A 23,550-nucleotide genomic window follows, 5' to 3' on the forward strand; every position below is an offset into this window, starting at 1 on the left:
GGTAGTCTCTCACTTCTAATCAGATGCTGCAGTGTATAATGAAATTTGCTAGATTGGGGTAATAAGAGACAACGATGCAGCAGAATGTGAAGCAGCATCAAGATTTAACACTCTAAATCCAAAATATCTACAAAATCTCAAATGACGTGTGGTCCATCAAGAGGTTTGATGAATGAGAAAACAGCTTTTGTCATTCCAAACTGGCAGCCTCAAAATGACAAGTCTTTTCTGGCTGCCCACTGACTAATCTAAGCTCCCCTTTCTTCTTTTGAAATTTCTCCAACTTAAATTGAATGCAAATAAGCCAGGTGTGGTCCTTAGAACAGTAATCAGCAGCTAGTCCCTACTGAGTTCCCATAGCAACACACACAGCTGGCAATGAAGCAGAGGTTGTATTTGTCTCAGATTGGTTAGAAAGTTTAAACACTTAGTGTTTGAAATGCCAATTATGGCGTCTCACAAGGAAAATTTTACTTTTTTAAGAAATCTGCACTTCCCCAACTAATACAGAAAATAAAGCAAAAGGGCATGCCACTAGACCAACTGTGGTTCACAGCCTGACAATGAAAAGCAATTATTTGCAGAATAGGAAACAACAGCCTGCTAGTGAGGCAGCATGTAATACTTTGGGGGAGAGGGGACACACAGAGATACAGGTTATATTCCATATGGGCACAAATAACTGAATGTACAGATCAAAGAAGAAATCAGTAAGACACATGCACCAATGATTTGGGACCACCTCTGCATCTCTTTCTGTTCCACTCAGTATTTTATACTTTGCCTTCTGACTACATTTTCTATACAACTTCATAGTTAAATAAAATCCTATATACAGCTCTCTCTCTCCACACACACACACACACACGCCTGCATACAGCAAGGGCCCAGAGTGTAAGATACAGAGACTACTTAGCCCATTTTCACCAGTGATGTTTCAGCTGGTTTGGCATTTCTTGCCAGGAAATAAAATGTAAGAGCTACATTATCTAGAAATGCACCATTTAACATTAAAATAGCTCTTTTCCATTTCTATATTACTTAGGGGCAGTGACCAACTAACCAACTTTCCTGACCAACTTTCCAGCACTGGCCTAGCTGTGCTAGGGGGGCATGTGCTGCATCCTGCAGTTGAGGGGCAGTCACGGAGGGCTCCTCAAGGTATGGCAATGTTTGTTCCCTTACCTCGAAGTTGCATTACCCTTATGTTGGTGCTGGAAAGTGGGTTAGGATTGCACCCTTGCATTCACAAGTGACATATTCTAGTCACAAAGTCCTTCTTGCTCCTTGCGAAAATGCTTTCAGTCATATTTCTGTTCATTGTTACAGACCAACTGTACAGGGTCCAACAACAGTTTAATCAGATTCTGAAAAACATACTTTAAAAAAACCCATCAATATCACTGGCAGAGCATTAGTTTTATTCTTGAACATAAGAACAGCCCCACTGGATCAGGCCATAGGCCCATCTAGTCCAGCTTCCTGTATCTCACAGCAGCCCACCAAATGCCCCAGGGAGCACACCAGATAACAAGAGACCTCATCCTGGTGCCCTCCCCTACATCTGGCATTCTGACTTAACCCATTTCTAAAATCAGGAGGTTGCGCATACACATCATGGCTTGTACCCCATAATGGATTTTTCCTCCAGAAACTCGTCCAATCCCCTTTTAAAGGCATCTAGGCTAGATGCCAGCACCACATCCTGTGGCAAGGAGTTCCACAGACCGACCACACGCTGAGTAAAGAAATATTTTCTTTTGTCTGTCCTAACCCGCCCAACACTCAATTTTAGTGGATGTCCCCTGGTTCTGGTATTATGTGAGAGTGTAAAGAGCATCTCCCTATCCACTCTGTCCATTCCCTGCATAATTTTGTGTCTCAATCATGTTCCCCCTCACCTTTTCCATTTCCGCTATGTCTTTTTTAAGATGCGGTGACCAGAACTGGACACAATACTCCAGGTGTGGCCTTACCATCGATTTGTACAACGGCATTATAATACTAGCCATTTTGTTCTCAATACCCTTCCTAATGATCCCAAGCATAGAATTGGCCTTCTTCACTGCCGCCGCACATTGGGTTGACACTTTCATCGACCTGTCCACCACCACCCCAAGATCTCTCTCCTGATCTGTCACAGACAGCTCAGAACCCATCAGCCTATATCTAAAGTTTTGATTTTTTGCCCCAATGTGCATGACTTTACACTTACTGACATTGAAGCGCATCTGCCATTTTGCTGCCCATTCTGCCAGTCTGGAGAGATCCTTCTGGAGCTCCTCACATTCACTTCTGGTCTTCACCACTCGGAAAAGTTTGGTGTCGTCTGCAAACTTAGCCACTTCACTGCTCAACCCTGTCTCCAGGTCATTTATGAAGAGGTTGAAAAGCACCGGTCCCAGGACAGATCCTTGGGGCACACCGCTTTTCACCTCTCTCCATTGTGAAAATTGCCCATTGACATCCACTCTCTGCTTCCTGGCCTCCAACCAGTTCTCAATCCACGAGATGACCTGTCCTCTAATTCCCTGACTGTGGAGTTTTTTCAGTAGCCTTTGGTGAGGGACCGTGTCAAACGCCTTCTGAAAGTCCAGATATATAATGTCCACGGGTTCTCCCGCATCCACATGCCTGTTGACCTTTTCAAAGAATTCTATAAGGTTCATGAGGCAAGACTTACCCTTACAGAAGCCATGCTGACTCTCCCTCAGCAAGGCCTGTTCGTCTATGTGTTTTGAGATCCTATCTTTGATGAGGCATTCCACCATCTTACCCGGTATGGATGTTAGGCTGACCGCCCTATAGTTTCCCGGGTCCCCCCTCTTTCCCTTTTTAAAAATAGGCGTGACATTTGCTATCCTCCAATCTTCTGGCACCGTGGCCGTTTTGAGGGACAAGTTGCATACCTTAGTCAAGAGATCTGCAACTTCATTCTTCAATTCCTTAATAACCCTTGGGTGGATGCCATCAGGGCCCGGTGACTTATTGATCTTTAATTTATCAATGAGGTCTGAAACATCTTCTCTTTTAACCTCTATCTGACTTAACTCCTCGGTTAGGAGGGGCCGTTCGGGCAGCGGTATCTGCCCGAGGTCTTCTGCCGTGAAGACAGATGCAAAGAACTCATTTAATTTCTCTGCCATCTCTAAGTCTCCTTTTATCTCCCCTTTCCCTCCCTCACCATCCAGAGGGCCAACTGCTTCTCTGGCGGGTTTCCTGCTTCTAACATATTTGAAGAAGCTTTTATTATTCCCCTTAATGTTGCTGGCCATGCGTTCCTCATAGTCTCTCTTGGCCTCCCATATCACCTTCTTACATTTCTTTTGCCACAGTTTATGTTCCTTTTTATTCTCCTCATTAGGGCAAGACTTCCATTTACGGAAGGAAGCTTCCTTGCCCTTCACAGCCTCTCTAACTTGGCTGGTTAGCCATGCGGGCACCCTCCTGGATTTAGTGCAACCCTTCTTTCTTTGTGGTATACATCTCTGCTGGGCCTCTATTACTGTTGTTTTAAGCAGCCTCCATGCACTCTGGAGAGACTGGACTCTTTTTACCCTCCCTTTCAACCTCCTTCTAACCAGCCTCCTCATTTGAGGGAAGTCCGCCCGTCGGAATGATAATCTGCTGTTTTGGCAGATCAAGCCAATAAAGCAGAGTCAGTCAACTATCAACAACAAAGTCTTATAGCTTGATCCTTACCTTCTTACATCTTATTTAATCAGATGTAAACCCTAGTACAGTGTTTCTCAAACTGTGGGTTGGGACCCACTAGATGGGTCACGAGCCAATTTCGGGTGGGTCCCCATTCATTTCAATATTTTATTTTTGATATCTTAGACTTGATGCTATCATGGTATGTGACTGCATTTGGGGAAATGTTACAGACCTGTACTTTTAACAAGCTACTATGTATATTTTTTAACAATGATAGTCAGTGGTACTTACTCCTGGGTAAGTGTGGGTAGGATTGCAGCCTAGGATTGTGAAAAATGTTCCTGCGTGATTATGTCACTTCCTTTCATGATGTCACTTCGGGTGGGTTCTGACAGATACTCATTCTAAATAGTGAGTCCCAGTGCTAAATGTGTGAGAACCATTTCCCTAGTATTAAAGTATTTGGGTACAATTTAATTGTGAGCTATTTGGGACAGAAACCATTTATTTGGTTGTGTAAACTGCTTTGCAAACTACTTTTTGTTGAAAAGCAGTACACAAATATTCTTAACAATAAAAAGAAGACACTGAACATTAACACACGCTTACAAGTTTCAGCATAAAAACCAGCAAGACCTCCATTGGGCAAATAAAAATATTGTCATCTGGAACTAAAAGGAATTAAAGGATGATGCCAGGTAAATTCCTTTGAGGAAGGTATTCCACCAATTAGGTACCACAAATGACAAGGTCCTGTAAATTACATGGATTGACAAGAGTGGATTGGTTTCAGGCAAAGTGATTTAAATAATCAAAAATGAAATATTTAAATCAAGTTTTCAACTTGTACATTTTCTGGACAAATATGCACACTAAGGAAAAGTGTTTTTTTTTGTATCCAATCATCATAAACATACTATCAAAAAACATAATCCAAAACCCTTGGTCATGAAGCTCACTTGTCTGTTGGGCTACACAATTTTATCTCTTTGGAGGCTTCAGGATGTATCTTAACTAATTTGTGTGCTACGGGAAGGAAGCTCCCATGTAGAAACTTTCCTAGCCCCTACTCCCCAAAACATTCTTTTCCCAAATTCACTTAGAGGCTCAGGGGACCAACCAGATAAGAAGGGTAAGGAGCAAGGCGCTGATGAGGGAGAGGTGACTGGGAAAGGTCACCTGTCCCCTACACAAACAAGAGTGCCTTCTATTTACACAGGAACAGACCAAGAATACAACCCTGAGGCACAAGCTACAGGAAAGTTTCAATGAAATGAACAGTAGCGCAGCAAGAGCACTGATGCTCTATTCAGATCACATTCATTCTAGTGTGATTTTTAACAGAAGACTTCCTGGAGAACTGTGCCCAGGGGAGTAAACATGAAATTAAATGCTTTCTGTTTGGTTCTACACATGCAAGGGCACTAAGTAAGAACACTTCCTTGAAGATTAAGCATCCAGAGCTTTCCAAAAGCAAGGGCTGGTAGTTACTGAGCAGATGTTTTTCTTCACGAGACAGAAAGTAAAATGTTTGTGTGGTTTAGCTAACAAGATTAGAAATATCAATACTTTGCCACAAATATAAACTTTAAATGCTTGTATCATGTTTATAACCAACATTTTCATAAGTCCCTCCCTCAGCTATCATTTTTATGTGGAAAAGCAACCTTTGCAGTTTTGAGAGGACATATAATCACAAAGATCAAATCAAAGTACAGGTAGATTACCCCTTATCCAGACATCCGAAATCCACACATTTTTGTCCAAGAGCAGGCATTTTATTGTGGATTACAGAAGGAGCACTTGTTAAGTGTGAACAGAGGTGCATATGCAGTGTTAATGCAAGGAGCACTTGTGTAGTGTTTTCTGTAATGTGAACACTAGAAGGTCTTGTGCTCATTAGCAAGTACAGGCAGGCTCCCATATCTATGAATCTTGTATCTGCGGTTTCAATTATCTGCAGATGTGGGGGCTCTCCATGCCCTTGATTTACCGAAGCAAAAAGTCTTCCTTAATAAGGTCACTATAAGCTTACAAGCTTATAATGATGTTCAGGCTGCCTCCTGACAGCTTGGATGCTTGGAAAAAAAATGAGATTAATACTAACAGGAAGTAGTTAACTTCTGCTTCCTGTTAAGATCGATCTAGGTTTTTTTTTCCAAGCGTCCAGGCTGCCAGGAGGCAGCTTGAATGTTATTATAAGCTTGTAAGCTCATAGTGACCTTGTTAAGGAAGACATTTTCAGCTTCAGTAAGTCTGTAAAACAATGGGCGCACTGTGGGGGCTAGGAAGCCATGATGACAGGCATACCTCCTATCCACTCGTGTCCATGGAATGGATCCCCCACAGATACATGGGCACATCTGTACAATGCAGGTACAGGCTGTAAGTTCTAGTCTCTGCTCTGTGGTTTGTACCTGTACAGGCACTGCTGAAAATGTCAAAGATGCCTTATGGGTAACAATGAAAAGAGCAAGAGGAAGAATTTCTCATTGTATTTATGCAATTATTTCAAAATTCAGACAAATACAAAATCCAGATACATGCATATTTCATGTTAAATTGGGATATAAAAACACTTAAAAGTTTAAGTTGTTCAGACTTGGAATAAATGGAAAAATCAGAACATGCGGCTCAGTGGAAATGAGACTATATAGTGCATTTCAATTTTACACAGTAAGGATGGACTAGTAAGTTATTTTAATGGTTAGTTAAAAAGTTTGCACTCTGGACAAATGAAGCTGACAGTGTAAGTATGATCTAGCCTTTAATACTGAAATTTAGGAAGACTTCCAATGTGAATGCTGAAGTTTGAAGTTAACACTCGATCATGTTCAGCATGCCTAAGTGCCTTCTTTCCTCATTTCCCACAACCACACATGTGAGTGTAATATTCAATCAAGCCTTGCTTGGAACAGGCCAGGTGGAAGAAGAGAAAGCCCAATGGAACAAAGATCAGGTAAACCTAAAAGGACAATAAAGTACTGGGCCAGGGCCCTCAGGCGTAATACAAAGTGGGAGTCAGCCAGCAGATAATTAAACAGGGAACTCGCTAACACAGAACTGAACACCAGATGGCCAGGGCCTTGGGCTGAAAGCCAGGAGTGGTTAGTACATGCAAGACCAGACCTGCAATGGATGATAAGCAGCATATGACCAACTGGGGAAGGGTAGCCCAGCCAAAAATTCAACCTAATGGATGATATAAAATATCTAACCAACATAACTGGATACAATCTTTTTTAATTGTGTTCTGTTCTACTCTTCCTTCTTTACAGATGGAACATATTTGCTTACAGCCAAATACTGTAACAGGGCAGATATTGCAGTATTTCCTATTTGTATTATTCATATTGTCAGAAACTCCCAGGATAAAGGACGCTTTGAGCAGATGTTAGGTAAAATATTTCAAATCCTTTGTTTTTCTGGTTGAGTCACTCACCTTTCAAATTACCGAATTTAAGTTTTCTGATCTTGCTCAGCCATAGGCATTCAAAGCTTTCCTAATCTGAAAGCCAATAATACAAACTCTTATTACTTTGGATTTCTAGCACAAGATTCTCTTAATGTAAATTCTCATTAGATCCTATCTTGCAATGCTATTACAAATATGACTTGATCATGTCCCCTCTGTATCATTATGTATTATAATATTCTGCTACTTCCATTTCTGAAGCTTCTGCTATAGAAAAATCCTCTTCTGGATGATGTAAAAATATTTTAGTGAAGATGCAGATTTCTTACAAAGGTAATTATAGGTGTATGATTTTGAAAAGTGCTGTACTTTTAACAACCATTACTGCAAAACAGAACATGCCTCCAATACTTCCCATTTAGCTCCATCTTTATCAGGATATGTACAATTATGATTGTGCTACTTACAACCCAATTCTAAGGTCCAGGGCCACTGCAAGGAACAGCAGTGTCACCACTGTATGGCCACCACTGTATCCTGCAGGTCCTAAACAGCTGCCGAACTCTTCTCGAGGTAACAAATATGCTAAGTTGTGCTGCTGCCAATGGGTTCCTTTGGACCTGCGCCCACTATTTAGCAGACACAGGAACAAGGAGGCCCATGTAGCTTTGGAGCAGCTTTGGAGGGAGCACTGGATTCAGCTTTGGAGGGGGAGCAGCTTTGGAGGGGGCACTAGATTCAGTGGCAGACTGCCATCGTTCTTGCACCCTTCCTGTGCTTGATCCTCCCTGCCAGTGCAGTAGTCTTACCGCTGGCAATGACATGCCTAATGGCATGTTTGCGACAGCCACTGTCAGGGCACCATGCTGGCCACTGATGCTTTCCCAGTTTAGGACTGGGGCCTTAAATCCCTAATTATCTCATGTAAGTGCTTGGCAGCATCGCTCCTCCTCTCTCTTATTCCTATGGCCCAGATTCATTTTGTAAAAGAGGGAACTACTTGCTCTGGACATTCCCTCCAAAAACAGCTATAAAGCTTAAAATACATTTTTATTTATTGTATTTTTATTTTAAAAGATTTCTACCCCATCTTTCTTTAAAATCAAAGCAACCTATAAACCTCAAAACATATTAAACAATAAACATAATGCACACTAGCATACCAGAATTTTTAAGAGACCAGATTGCATATCATTGGTCTATTTGTCTTTATCATGATCATGAAAGGTTGTCACCAAAGTCTATTTATGCAGCCACTCAGAGGCAAAAGTAGAGACAGACAGACAAGAAGTGAGGATGAAATCAGAATGGATGGCTAGAAAAGGAGCACAAGCAAGGATGAGAAAAAAAAGGAAAAGTATTATTGGGTGGGGGGGGCAATACACTTGCTCTCTTCCCCACCCTGGATTCTTGACAGGGCCTGGGACAGATGTGGCATCCTACGTTTCAATTCAGGGCTGACCATTTTCTCATATAAGGGCCCAATCCTATACAAATTTCCAGCACCAGTGCAGCCATAATGCAGCCCGAGATAAGGGAACAAATGTTCCCATACTTTGAGCAGGCTTCTGTGACTGCCTCCCAACCACAGTACACACCCCATGGGCATGGGGTAGGATTGGGCCCTAAATTGTTAGTGATATTAGCTTAATTGATGTTATGGAGAAAGAGGAAGGGTCTTTATTTGTAGTGCTTTATTGTGAACTTCTTTGATTGGCCATCAAGAAATTACTGATGAGAAAGACAGAACTCCAGTTTTACATAAAGATAAAAGTTTGAGAATGACTGCACTGAATTGAAAAGCACTGAAAGCCAGTTATCCAGTCCAGCAATACATCTAATGTCTTCTCATTGGTGGATTTTTCTTTTCTTTTCAGTCATTAAGCATTAAGTCACAAGGAAGCAGTCTTCTTTGTTTGAAATATTACTGTGTTTAATATTATGACCATGGGAAGGTCAACATTATTTCAATTACTTTACAATACAGGTTCAACCTTGTTATACACTGATTTTTCATACACGGATTTGACTCAACACGAATGGCCACTGCAAATGAGAAGGACTGTGCTGATCCCTGGAGAAGGGGGAAAATGCATCCCTTTAAAATCAGTTTAAATTTTCCATAAAATATCTGATGAATTGTACTTCTTTAGTGGCTTCCACTAACTCATTTATCACTTCTACAGTTACAGAGGATGCTCTACCAGTAGCAGCAGAGGGAACCAGGTAACTCTTTGTAACCTTCTAGAGCAGGGGTGCTCATACTTTTTTGGCTCGAGAGCTACTTTGAAACCCAGCAAGGCCCAGAGATCTACCAGAGTTTTTTTTACAATGTTCACGCCATCATAACATATAACATTTATGTGTACAATGTATGTTGGTATACCTTGCATAGCTGCATGAGCCAATATTGCACAACACAACATAATTAACTATAAACATTTTTTGTAATTACTTGAGTTTACTTTGATGACTTGCACTGAAGTGAATCAGCCAGACAGTAGCTGCTGACAGCCAGCTTCAAGCACACTTCCAAATGTTCATCAGTCATGGTGGAACTGATGAACTTGGACTTAAAGGTCTTCATGTAGGAAAAGGCTGACTCACATAAATAAGTGGAGCCCTTCCTGCCTCAGGTGCTCTTATATCCCTGAGGGCCCTATTGCCTCCAAGTGGCTGCAGCTGTGCAGCACACGCTGCTGGATGCCCAGGCCTTACCCTTAAAGGGGCCACTGCTGACACCACATCTACCTCCCCACCAGATCTTCCTCGATTCCAATACAAGTGGGGGGGGGGAGAGCAGATCTCTATACAGACCAGTGCAAAAACAAGGGAAAGGTGTGAGGGAGGGAAAATCTCTATATAGGCATCACAGCAAGACCAGTGCAAAACCCCTTGCACACAGAACCAACAGATGGAAGTGGGGGGGGGGCAGATCTACATACATACCAGTGCAAAAACAGGGGAAAGGTAAGTCATCCCCAGGAGAGTCAACGGGGCTCACTCCCAGGGATGCATGGACGGGAGAGAAGCCTGCCAGCGGCTCCTCTCTAGGACTACTCACAAGTCAGCCCCAGTAGACTACTCACTCCAGGACTACTCACTCCCAGGGCGGGGCTCACTCCCAGGGATGCTTCACTCCCAGGGCGGGGCTCACTCCCAAGAATGCGTTTTGCCTGGCGATCGACTCATTTTGCCTGGCGATCAACTGGTAGATCGGGATCGACTTATTGGGCACCCCTGTTCTAGAGCCAGCTCTCACCAATATGGATGGATTGCTAGCTAGCTTCAGCCACCAGCACAACCACTGCCACCTTCCCTGCAAAAATTCTCTAATATGTGCTGCTGCTGTGAAGTGCTTCTTAAACCCAAAATCACCTAATATATTCAGACTTTGGGTTCTATAATTCTCAAAGAAAGAGACTTTTTTTTTTTTTAAAGGAAGCATAATTCTGCTTTAATGAACAGAGGAACCAAGACATCTTGCATGTCCAGCATGTTACAGAGTCACTTAATGAAAAAGATAGGCAGCAAATTCAGGACAAGAAGAAAATCCTCACATAACAATTTATGGAATTCACAAGATGACAAAGACTGCTGTCACAGAAGACTTTAATATGTTTTAAAACAATCCATGGAGGTCTCCCCATGGCTATAAGCCTTGACAGTTAATGGAACCTTGATGTTTAGAAGGCAGCATGCCTCTGAATACTAGCTGCTGGTGAATGGCAGCAAACAGGGAATGAATTTCAAGGCCCACTTATGAGCTTCCTGGAAGTATCTGGCTAGCAGCTGTGGGAAACAGGACACTGGGCTAGATGGGTCATTGGTCTGCTCCTGCAGGGCTCTTATGATCATGTGTACATGCAATCTTAGTGGTTTTTATAGCTCTATAATACTCAAAAGCATCAAGAACAATATATTGGGGTGAGTCAATGAATAAGTTAGGAGTCTTTTTTTAGTATTCTGAACACCAAACTGTTAGAAATAAGCAACATCAGCTACAGAAGCTGCAGAGAATGACACAACATTCCGTGGGCAGGAGTGTTCTATGATGCAGCAGTTGCCAACCTTTTTTTTTTTACTTTATGAAAAAGAAAAAAAGAACACACAAGGACATAAGAACAGCCCCACTGGATCAGGCCATAGGCACATCTAGTACAGCTTCCTGCATCTCACAGTGGCCCACTAAATGGCCCAGGGAGCACACAAGACAACAAGACACCTGCATCCTGGTGCCCTCCCCAGCATCTTGCATTCTGACATAGCCCATTTCTAAAATCAGGAAGTTCCACATACACATCATGGCTTGAAATCCGTGATGAAGTTTTCCTCCAGAAATTTGTCCAATTCCCTTTTAAAGGTATCTAGGCAAGATGCTAGTGAACCATATATAGACACAAACCCATGTACAGAAGGAAAATAATTGAAAACGGGGGGGGGGGGGAACAAAGGTGGCTCACGAGCCCATTTCAGGTGGGTCCCCATTCAATTCAATATTTTATTTTTAATATATTAGACTTGATGCTACCATGGTATGTGACTGCATTTGGGGAAATATTACAGACCTGTACTTTTATCAGGTTACTATGTATATGCTTTTAACAATTATAATAAATGGGACTTACTTCTGGGTAAATGTGGATAGGATTGTTAAAAAATTTTCAGCTTGATGTCATCACTTCCGGTGGGTCCTGACAGATTCCCGGAGATCAGTGGTGTAGCTAGGTCATTTCATACCCGGGGTCCATAAATTTTTGTCACCCCATACGACATGATTTAATTAATTCACATTTTTATACCACCCTTCCTCTAAGCAGCTCAGGATGGTGTACATCAGGGGTGTCCAAAGTTTTTGGCAGGAGGGCCACATCAGCTCTCTGACACTGTGTCGGGGGCCGTGAAAAAAAAAGAATCAATTTACATTTAAAATTTGAATAAATTTACATAAGTTTACATAAATGAATATATTAAAGATGAACTTATATGAATGAAGGTCTTGCAATAGCTCAAGGCCTATAAAAGGCCTTGTACAAAGCAAGGCTGGCCTTTGCTGCCACTGCTGTGTCACGGATGTGAAAGAGCAAGCAGTGAAGGGAGCTCTCATCAAACAGCTCACACGAGAGGTCAAACAGTCGCCCTCACACTGAGAGAAGTTGCGTTGGGCCAGTGCAGGCTTCAACAAATCTCCGGAGGGCCAGAGGCTCATTGGAGACTGGGGGCTCCCTGAGGGCTGCATTGAGAGGCCTCGTGGGCCGCAAGTGGCCTCCGGGCCGGGGTTTGGGCACCCCTGGTGTACATGGTTCCTCCCCATATTTTGTCCTCCCAACAACCTTGTGAGGTAGGTGAGACTGAGTGATAGTAATAGTCATCACATGAAATGAATAACGATAATGGTCAGAAAATAAATACAGTGAATATTTGTCCTCAAGCAATGGATAAAATTCTGCATCAAATGGTATATATCATGATGGTATTATTCCAAAAAGCCATGATTTCCAGAATTTTTGTCACTAGGGTGTCATCCCCCTCCCATGAATGTCTCATCGGCCTGTTCTAAGTTAAGGCAATGGTTCTCAAACTTTTAACACTGGGACCCACTTTTTAGAATGACAATCTGTCTGGGACCCACCAGACGTGATGTAATGGCTGGAAGTGACATCATTAAGCAAAATAGAAGAAATAATTATAAATAATTAAATTAAAGAAAAACAAATAAATAAGGGGAAGCCAGCCTGTTTCACCAAGTGCTGGAAATTCCGCATCCAGCGGTATATAGCATGATGGCATCATTCCTAACCACCGCGATGTTAGTGATTTTGGTCTCTTGTGGTGTCACCCCCACCAAGCTGGTACCTGGGGCGGACCGCCCACCGCCCCTCACTAGCTATGCCACTGCAGGTGCTAAATATATGAGAAGCACTGTTCAATACAATTGGTGTGGAATTTGATGGCCTGTAAATGTGAATTTAATCCCTACTTGCACAGTAACATTACGGGAAAACCCTGAATTAAGGATAGGAAAAGAAACCTTTTTGTTGAAGAGATGGGCTGAAAATGCAATTGTAACTTTGGACCAATAGATCAAGATGGCAATTTTTTCTCCTTTTCTAATTTAAAAATAAACTATGGACTGCCAGATTTTGCTACTTGGCGATATTTACAACTAAGAATAAAATATGGGCATCTGCCTTGTCTGCTTCAGTCTTTCCTGTTATTAGAAAAACTTACATAGCTAAAAGAAGAAACCTACAATTCTTTTGTATAAATACTTGAGAGAAGGTATGATACACAGCTGTTACATGCAGAATTCAGCAGACCAATTCAACATAATCAGTGGAATAACATATTAGAAAATATTTCTGTAATATCTTTGGACCTTAGATTGCGACTAAGATTACAACAAAACAGAAGATTTTGTTCAACAGAAGATTACTTTTTGACTACAACAGAAAATTACTTTTCAAATCTACTGGACTCATGGAACTTTGAGCCCATTCATTTATTCATTAATCTAAGTTTCGTCTCTAATGTATTTAATTATTTAAATTTATTTTCCACCCCTCAACATTGTGCCAGACATATGTGGCCCTCTAGACAAAAAGTTTGGACACCCTTGCTCTAGAGAGATGCACAGCAGAGCTCTCAGCAGTTAGTACTCTCAAACCAAGAGAAATAAACAAACTAGATTATGTGTATGTGTTCAAAGCTGTTAGAACCTTTGGTCCTAAACCAGATGCTATACAAATAAGTATTTGAGAACTGAAAGTAAAGTATTTATTTGATCTTTACCTTAGCCTCAGTTTTTATTCCTTATGTGCATCATTTAGTCTTAACAGCAAGCAGCCTGGTGATGGTAAGTAATTTTTATTACAAGAGAAGCTTTTTTCTGTGTCACTGTGCTCTGTTTACCAACCACTACAACTAACCACCACTTAACATTAAAAAAATGATGTTTTCTTATTTACATAATATGAAAGTAGATGAAAAAGATCCTTTAGGATCACAGAAATATTTTTTCAAGGTATATGGAATTTGGGCTACTTATAGTAGTAACCCAAGAGAACTCTAGAACAAACATGTGCCATGATGAAGCTACTACAATCAGACAGTTAACTATGGTATTTCCCATTTGAAACAGTCTTTTCAGACAACAGGCAAAGAGTGTGGAAGAGAAGACAGCTGAATAAGGCAGCCAACCTTCCCCCCCCCCCCTTCGAGGAGGGAATTACCAATATTACAACATGGTTAATTCATTTCAGCAGCCAGAGAGAAACAGTTGTAGTTCAGCAATCTATACTTTGCTGTAGTAGATTTTTCCTGAAGACAGATGCCACCCAGAGGAACAACAGAAGAACAATCCAGCACATGATTAGTGGTTAAGCAAATAAAGATTCAGAACAATAAGCTTCTTTCCTTCACTCTTCTCTCAATTTATATTCCTTAACCAATCTCAGGAAGCTACACATACTGTAAAAGCAATCTTCCAGGATGAAGAACCTTTCTGTGTTCTACCAAGAAAGTAAATAATGCACCTCTTGAACAGAGACACATTACAGATTTACAGCTTAATCCGAAGCTGCCCGCTGCACTGGGACTGCTGTGGCACCAACATGGCTGCCACGGAATCCTGTGCACAACAGGGCAGCCGCCCCAGCTTCCCCCAGGGAAGGGAAGTAGCCCTGCAATGGCCCTGCTAACCTCTGCTAACTGAGTAAGAGGCACTTTTTCAAGTGGGTGCTCCTCTTTTTTTAGCAGGGGGAGAGTAACTGGCCCTCCTCACCCCAGCAGTGTCTTTTCTAGTGGCTACCTGCTGGTGTTCTTTTGCATCTTTTTAGATTGTGAGCCCTACTGAGACAGGGAGCCATTAGTTATTTGATTTTTCTCTGTAAACCGCTTTGTGAACTTTTTGATGAAAAGCGGTATATAAATACTGTTAATAATAATAATAATAATAATAATAATAATAATAATAATAATAATAATAATAATAATAATAATAATGGGGCTACTCGATTCTGCAGCAGCCCTTGGGCTGTCACAGAATCAAGAGCCTCCATGTTGGGCCGCGCTGCCCGATATGGAGCTCAGGATCTAGTGGAGCTGAGCTCCACTAGTCCCACCCCACTTCTGGCCTGGAATGCTTCTTCCCCACCCTCCCCCTGCCTCCCTCCACCCTGATACGCCTCCTCCCCACCTTCCCTCAAACCCCCTACTTCTCCGCCACCCAGCAGTTTGGGTGACCTCAGAGCGGCGGAATACCAGTGTTCCGGCTGACGCTGGGTTAGCTCTGGCTCTCCACCGGCACTAAGGGCTCACAAACATGCTTTACAGCATGTTTGCAACAGTGTGTGCCGGCAGTAAGCCGGCATGCACTGTTTAGGATTGAACCCTTAATGGTAAGATCATGATCAAGATATGGGGTCAATAAATCTGCAGAACAGTAACTAAGAAAGCACACTTGCTCAGAGTAGAGTTAGAAGAGAAATCCAGCTTGAGTTGATACCATGGTCTAAGCATGGAGACAGTATACATTGCAGATACAAGCCTACTGCAGAAATGCTGTGTCTTTAAATGCAGATCAAGCACAATATTAGATGAAGACAGACATTCTATGCAATCCTTTTTTAGTGCTAGTTCAAAATCTGCATAGAATCACTGTGTTAGAAAGGTACAGAAATATGTAAATAAAATTCTACAATATACACATGGGAAGAGGACCTATTTAATGACAATGACATTTAGGTGACCACCATAATCTAGGGATAGACAAATAGAAGACAGTTCAAATCTGAGCTATAATGTAGCTCATTTCCAAAGACTCCTTTCCATGCACGTACTCCTTAGCCACCTTTCTTCCAAGTTGATACATGACCAAAGGATTCTAACCTCCTCTTGCAACAGGGAAAGCAAGTTTGGATTTGGCAGAACTCCCCAACTACAAGTGGTGTAGCTAATGATCATGTAGCCTGGTGCCAAGCTCAAAATGTTGCCCCGGAAGTGATGTCACAACCGAAAGTGGCGTCACGCCCGAGCTTTTAAAAAAGTGAAAATTGGGAGGAACCCACCTCCTCCCCCCAGCTGCTTGCCACCTAATTGCTCTGCTGCCTCCCCCCAGTCAGTGGCATAGCTAAAGCATCTATCTGCTACCTGGGGTCAAAGAAAATCTGTAGATTTATTAAGTAAATAAATAAAAAGTGTGTCCGATAGGTTCCAGACACTATGCTAGGGTGAAGAGGGATGGTTTTTCTCCCCTTGCTAAATATAAGAGGGGCAGCATTTGAAAAAGTGCCTTTTACCCAGTTAGCAGGGGTAACTATTATGATACATGGAAATGAGAGCTGACTCATATTAACACCTTATTGCTGTATCATGATAATATGTCATTGCAACATGTCAATAACATAACAATATGTCACAGGCTCTCCGAACAATCAGTCTCATAGGTCAGTTTTGAGTTAAGAAAAAATTAAGAAAATCCACTTTTTGTTCCATAAGGCAATTGTGCTTTCATTCATAACCTTTGACAGAATACAGATATTCCAAAGCTGCTTTTTTCACTGCTTTCTGCATTAAATTACCTTTCCAATTATATGTAACATGATGGTATTACCAAGATTTTCAGAATTTTGGTCACTAGTGTCAAACTCAGCTTGTTGCCTTAATGTTGCCAACTGCTACCCTCTGCAGCCCCTTAGCTACACCATTGTGAACTATACATTTCCGCTGATCACATCTGTGCATAACTAAGGCACAAAGTAGACAAGATGAGCTATCTGTCATTGCATTTTTGTCCTGGCACCATTTCATGACAAAATTTCCTCTCTTGAACCTGCTATTTGCTCTAGGAAAAAATAAAGATGAACACTCAGAGCAAATAACAGTCCGAGTATGAGCATGTGATTTTTACTGGCATGGGGAAAAGATTTTTTTTTTAACCCATATTACAATCTTTATTAGGCCTCTCTGACTACTAATTTTTTTAAAAGTTCAAAGCGATGGAAATACAATATCAAGTCTCTAACCCCATTTAGTTTGGTCCAAATGTTAGTGAGCAGATGAGCTGCCTAAAAAAAGTATCTGCCAAAGCTTCTATTACAGTTTTTAGGGTGCTGTGTCAAAGAACACATTAACCATGTCTGACTTGTGTGGTAGTGAGTTAGGGCCCAATCCTATCCAACTTTCCAGCACCAGTGCAGCTGCAATGTAGCCCCCAGGAAGAGGCCTCAGAGACTGCCTACCCAACACAGGAAGCTGTGTATACCCCATTGCCACAGCAGCATCAGCACTGGAAAATTGGATAGGATTGGGCCCTTAGTGGGTAGACCAATTTTGCTGGCCTTTAGTCCTTTCTCATTTAAAAAAAATGACCAAGGTTAAAAAATTAGAAAAGCTTCAGTGGCATATTCCAAGGTAAGACAACTACTTACAACCTTCACTAACCCCAAATGGCCTATAATTAGGGTAATTATTAGAAAAGTAAAGCCAGAGGAAAAGACCAAAGAAAACCAGAAAATCATTTGGATATAGATACCTCCTCTACATTGCTTTACTTCTAAAATAAAAAATGAAGGCTGTCAACATATTAATTTTGGCATACCCGATCAACATTTCTCATCTAAAAAATAAGTAAGGTAGTAGAAATATTTCTGCCTCACATCACTGACTATTCCAGGTGCCTTGAAAGAAAAAAGGCAGTTAACTTCTCAAGAGCAAAGGTGATAGCAAATCCCCTTTCCCTCAAGCACAAAGCCTTAGAATTAAAGAAGATGGGACTCTAACCCCTTCCAAGTATTCTTCTCATTCCCTTGCACTAGTATGACATAATTTAAAAATAACAAGATCTCCTGCCTTCGTGTTGCTAAATAATAAGGGTGTGATGATAATGTGTTCATTCACACATTCACACAATTTAGGCTTTTAGGCAGGAAGCTGAAAGCCAGGACCTCAAAGGTAGCGTTCTCTGAAGTGCTACCTGTTCCACGCACAGGGCCAGCTAGGCAGGCGGAGATCAGGGGTCTCAATGCGTGGATGAGACGGTGGTGTAGGGAGGAGGGGTTTAGATTCGTTAGGCACTGGGGAACGTTTTGGGACAAGCGGGGCCTGTACAAGAGGGACGGGCTCCATTTGAACCAGAATGGAACCAGACTGCTGGCGCATAACATTAAAAAGGTGGCAGAGCAGCTTTTAAACTGATCCCTGGGGGAAGGCCGACAGGAGCCGAGGGGCATCCGGTTCGGGACTCCTCATCCCTATGGGATGAGGATGGGGAGGTTAGAGAACAACAAGACAAAGGCAGGGTAGGAGAAGAAATTGGGAAAGGTAGGGTGATGGGATGTGATAGACGGTTTGGCACAATGAGAGGATGCGGGGACAAAGGAGCGAATAAGCAGCCCATCCTGGGGCATTCCGTGTATAAATGCTTTTATGCAAATGCCCGAAGTCTACGAGCAAAGGTGGGAGAACTGGAATGTCTGGTGACAAGGGAAAATATTGACATAGTGGGCATAACGGAAACCTGGTGGAATGCGGAGAATCAGTGGGATACCGCAATCCCGGGCTATAAACTCTACAGGAGGGACAGGCAGGGGCGTGTTGGAGGTGGGGTGGCCCTTTATGTTAAGGAAGGGATAGAATCCAGCAAAGTAGAGATTGAAGGTGGGTCCGACTCCACCGTAGAATCTCTGTGGGTTAAATTACCAGGCTTGTGCAGCAATGTAATACTGGGGGCGTGCTATCGTCCTCCAGACCAGAAATCTGATGGGGACCTTGAAATGAGGAAACAGATCAGGGAGGTGACAAGGAAGGACAGGGTTGTAATCATGGGGGACTTCAATTATCCTCATATTGACTGGGTCAATTTGTGTTCTGGTCACGATAAGGAAACCGGATTTCTTGACGTGCTGAATGACTGTGGCTTAGATCAGCTAGTCAAGGAGCCCACCAGAGGACAGGTGACTCTGGATTTAATTTTGTGCGGTACGCAGGACCTGGTTAGAGATGTAAACGTTACTGAGCCATTGGGGAACAGTGATCATGCTGCGATCCGTTTTGATGTGCACGTTGGGGGAAGAATACCAAGCAAATCTCTAACAAAAACCCTTGACTTCCGACGGGCGGACTTCCCTCAAATGAGGAGGCTGGTTAGAAGGAGGTTGAAAGGGAGGGTAAAAAGAGTCCAGTCTCTCCAGAGTGCATGGAGGCTGCTTAAAACAACAGTAATAGAGGCCCAGCAGAGGTGTATACCGCAAAGAAAGAAGGGTTCCACTAAATCCAGGAGAGTGCCCGCATGGCTAACCAGCCAAGTTAGAGAGGCTGTGAAGGGCAAGGAAGCTTCCTTCCGTAAATGGAAGTCTTGCCCTAATGAAGAGAATAAAAAGGAACATAAACTGTGGCAAAAGAAATGTAAGAAGGTGATAGGGGAGGCCAAGCGAGACTATGAGGAACGCATGGCCAGCAACATTAAGGGGAATAATAAAAGCTTCTTCAAATATGTTAGAAGCAGGAAACCCGCCAGAGAAGCGGTTGGCCCTCTGGATGGTGAGGGAGGGAAAGGGGAGATAAAAGGAGACTTAGAGATGGCAGAGAAATTAAATGAGTTCTTTGCATCTGTCTTCACGGCTGAAGACCTCGGGCAGATACCGCTGCCCGAACGGCCCCTCCTGACCGAGGAGTTAAGTCAGATAGAGGTTAAAAGAGAAGATGTTTCAGACCTCATTGATAAATTAAAGATCAATAAGTCACCGGGCCCTGATGGCATACACCCAAGGGTTATTAAGGAATTGAAGAATGAAGTTGCAGATCTCTTGACTAAGGTATGCAACTTGTCCCTCAAAACAGCCACGGTACCAGAAGATTGGAGGATAGCAAATGTCACGCCTATTTTTAAAAAGGGAAAGAGGGGGGACCCGGGAAACTATAGGCCGGTCAGCCTAACATCCATACCGGGTAAGATGGTGGAATGCCTCATCAAAGATAGGATCTCAAAACACATAGACGAACAGGCCTTGCTGAGGGAGAGTCAGCATGGCTTCTGTAAGGGTAAGTCTTGCCTCACGAACCTTATAGAATTCTTTGAAAAGGTCAACAGGCATGTGGATGCGGGAGAACCCATGGACATTATATATCTGGACTTTCAGAAGGCATTTGACACGGTCCCTCACCAAAGGCTACTGAAAAAACTCCACAGTCAGGGAATTAGAGGACAGGTCCTCTCGTGGATTGAGAACTGGTTGGAGGCCAGGAAGCAGAGAGTGGGTGTCAATGGGCAATTTTCACAATGGAGAGAGGTGAAAAGCGGTGTGCCCCAAGGATCTGTCCTGGGACCGGTGCTTTTCAACCTCTTCATAAATGACCTGGCGATAGGGTTGAGCAGTGAAGTGGCTAAGTTTGCAGACGACACCAAACTTTTCCGAGTGGTAAAGACCAGAAGTGATTGTGAGGAGCTCCAGAAGGATCTCTCCAGACTGGCAGAATGGGCAGCAAAATGGCAGATCCGCTTCAATGTCAGTAAGTGTAAAGTCATGCACATTGGGGCAAAAAATCAAAACTTTAGATATAGGCTGATGGGTTCTGAGCTGTCTGTGACAGATCAGGAGAGAGATCTTGGGGTGGTGGTGGACAGGTCGATGAAAGTGTCGACCCAATGTGCGGCGGCAGTGAAGAAGGCCAATTCGATGCTTGGGATCATTAGGAAGGGTATTGAGAACAAAACGGCTAATATTATAATGCCGTTGTACAAATCGATGGTAAGGCCACACCTGGAGTATTGTGTCCAGTTCTGGTCGCCGCATCTCAAAAAAGACATAGTGGAAATGGAAAAGGTGCAAAAGAGAGCGACTAAGCTGATTACGGGGCTGGGGCACCTTCCTTATGAGGAAAGGCTACGGCGTTTGGGCCTCTTCAGCCTAGAAAAGAGACGCTTGAGGGGGGACATGATTGAGACATACAAAATTATGCAGGGGATGGACAGAGTGGATAGGGAGATGCTCTTTACACTCTCACATAATACCAGAACCAGGGGACATCCACTAAAATTGAGTGTTGGGCGGGTTAGGACAGACAAAAGAAAATATTTCTTTACTCAGCGCGTGGTCAGTCTGTGGAACTCCTTGCCACAGGATGTGGTGCTGGCGTCTAGCCTAGACGCCTTTAAAAGGGGATTGGACGAGTTTCTGGAGGAAAAATCCATTATGGGGTACAAGCCATGATGTGTATGCGCAACCTCCTGATTTTAGGAATGGGTTAAGTCAGAATGCCAGATGTAGGGGAGAGCACCAGGACGAGGTCTCTTGTTATCTGGTGTGCTCCCTGGGGCATTTGGTGGGCCGCTGTGAGATACAGGAAGCTGGACTAGATGGGCCTATGGCCTGATCCAGTGGGGCTGTTCTTATGTTCTTATGTTCTTATGTTCACATGGACACCAACCCTGTTTAATTAGTATCTTTGCAATACAGGTTGAGTCTGGGTATTTGCAAGAGTTCCATTCCCAGAACTAAAGTGGATGGCAAAAATCGCTTTAAAGCAAATCCATTTAAAAAACGGATTTTTGCTTGTTCCTTTGCTTGACAATTTAAAAACAGCCTTGCTTACCTTCGTGATACAAGACAGAGGCATTAGGCAGACAATCAATCAATCAGTCTCTCTCAGGGCACTTAGAAAAGCTCAGTCCAAGCCAAGGACTGGGAAAAAATGGAAAGTGATTATCCTTCTTTCATGTGCTCAGGGAGAAGGGAGGGGTCACTTGCTTTGGAGTGAAGCTGTTCCAATTGCCTGTGGAGAGAATGACTGATGGATTATCAGCTGGCTGCCCTCTCTTGCAAGGAGGCTATTGTTAAACGATTTTTTTCCCTAAAGGGCCCTTCTCATCCTGTTGAGATAAAACTGTGGGTGAAAAAGCAGTGGATAATTAGGTTATACCTGTACTTTCACATCAAATCCTGCAACATATTATTATTATTACATCATTAGGAGAAAATCCAGTACTGATTCTTATTACGTACTACACATGCATGGAAGGTTCAGACTCCTCACTATTAGGAATATTCATGAAATGCTTTTCAACAAAAAAGTTAACAGGTGGTCCAATCTTATGGAAGGCCATGGCAGTAGATCTTGCAATCTGTCCTCTTACAATGTCCCAAACACCACGCCACTTTCATGTGCTATGGAGCACGCAGTGCAAATGACTTGAGGCTCTGTGAGCATGCCAGTGAAGCAGATCTTTAAGTGCCATCTTTAAGATGAGAGAACCTACTCAAAATGCATATGGACAGTTTTCAGTCAATGGAGTCTGTTCTCTTTTCTTTAGAATACAAGCGTTTTCAGACCCCATGATCTTCTATCAGCATCTTTCATTAGGAAAACCCCTCTTTTGGGGTAGGACAAGTAAAGCAGAGAGCAACGAACAAAACACATAAAACCTTTCCTGATATTAATTTTGTATTTTCTGACTGAATCTATAGAAGCCTGCTGCATCTCCAACTCCTTGCATTCTGATGGTTGTGTACATGTAAATTTCTAAGGCAAACAGCCTTACCAGGTAAGGACTCAGATCCACCTCTCAGTTAAAACACATTGATAGCTTTCTTTTTTGAATCAAAGTATTTGATCAATGGATCAATGTTTGTTCATTCCTTGATCAAGGGCCCTGCCAGCATTAAGTAGAGACCCATTATGTTGAGATTTGCCCAATTCCCACTGGAAAAAAATTTATATTGCTGTTCCTATTTCCTTACCTAATCATCAACTAGCTAATTAAATGAATCTTTATAAGCAATACTCAGTAGGGTTGGTCCTAGATTACATGGGATGTCTTCCCCAACAATGACTCTCCATTCTCCATAAGGAGAGTGTACACTACACCTTTATAACTCTGCAAGAAATCACTCTCTATCAGTGGTTGGAGAAGCTTTTTGTTTCACACAGGTTAATCTTTGTCAGAAGTTTGCTATGTTCTACATCTGAAATTATCTCTCCCTCCTGACTCTGGCTTCCAGCAATAACTTCTTAAATACTCCGACCCTGTCAGAAAAGCACCCAGCAGAATACTCCTTGGCCAATTTGTCCAGTATCTATTGTGCTACAGTTCTGAGGTGGGTTCAACTTAAAACAAATACCAATCTAGGAAAAAAAAACTGCCTATGGCCTTGATAGAATGTGAAAAACAGGTAAGAAGGCCTTCTCTTGCACTTTCCCCAACTCCCACTGGAAAAGCACCAGCTGGAAATTAAACAGATTAGGTATGGTAATGTAGCAACTCATCTGCATAATTAGCTCTCCCAATTTGCATAATATGCAAATTAGGCCACCCACATTTGGCCATCCTGGATGCAGCATGCTTCTCAGTAAGGAAAGAAAAAATAGGCAAATTTCAGGAGTTTGGAGTTAATTTTTTCCCCACACTGCAGTTCATGAGGGCTATTAGGGCTATATTTCTAAGAACCTAACAAACAACACTGTACAATTTATATACACAC

General features: G+C 42.6%; 1 protein-coding gene across 2 annotated transcripts in view; it reads right to left on the minus strand.

Moving 5' to 3' along the window:
* The window catches only part of POU2F1 (POU class 2 homeobox 1), a 122,796-nt gene that overhangs the window by 72,454 nt on the left and 26,792 nt on the right, over positions 1 to 23,550 (minus strand). Inside the window, exon 2 of one of the 2 annotated variants that reach the window (XM_066620133.1) lies at positions 7,100 to 7,165. The exons of the other annotated variant lie outside the window; for it this stretch is intronic. The gene's annotated coding sequence lies outside the window, so the exon portion shown is untranslated. The remainder of the gene's footprint in view (positions 1 to 7,099; positions 7,166 to 23,550) is intronic. 2 annotated transcript variants of the gene reach the window in all.

This window comes from Tiliqua scincoides, chromosome 3 (assembly GCF_035046505.1).
Source record: "Tiliqua scincoides isolate rTilSci1 chromosome 3, rTilSci1.hap2, whole genome shotgun sequence".
NCBI lineage: Eukaryota > Metazoa > Chordata > Lepidosauria > Squamata > Scincidae > Tiliqua > Tiliqua scincoides.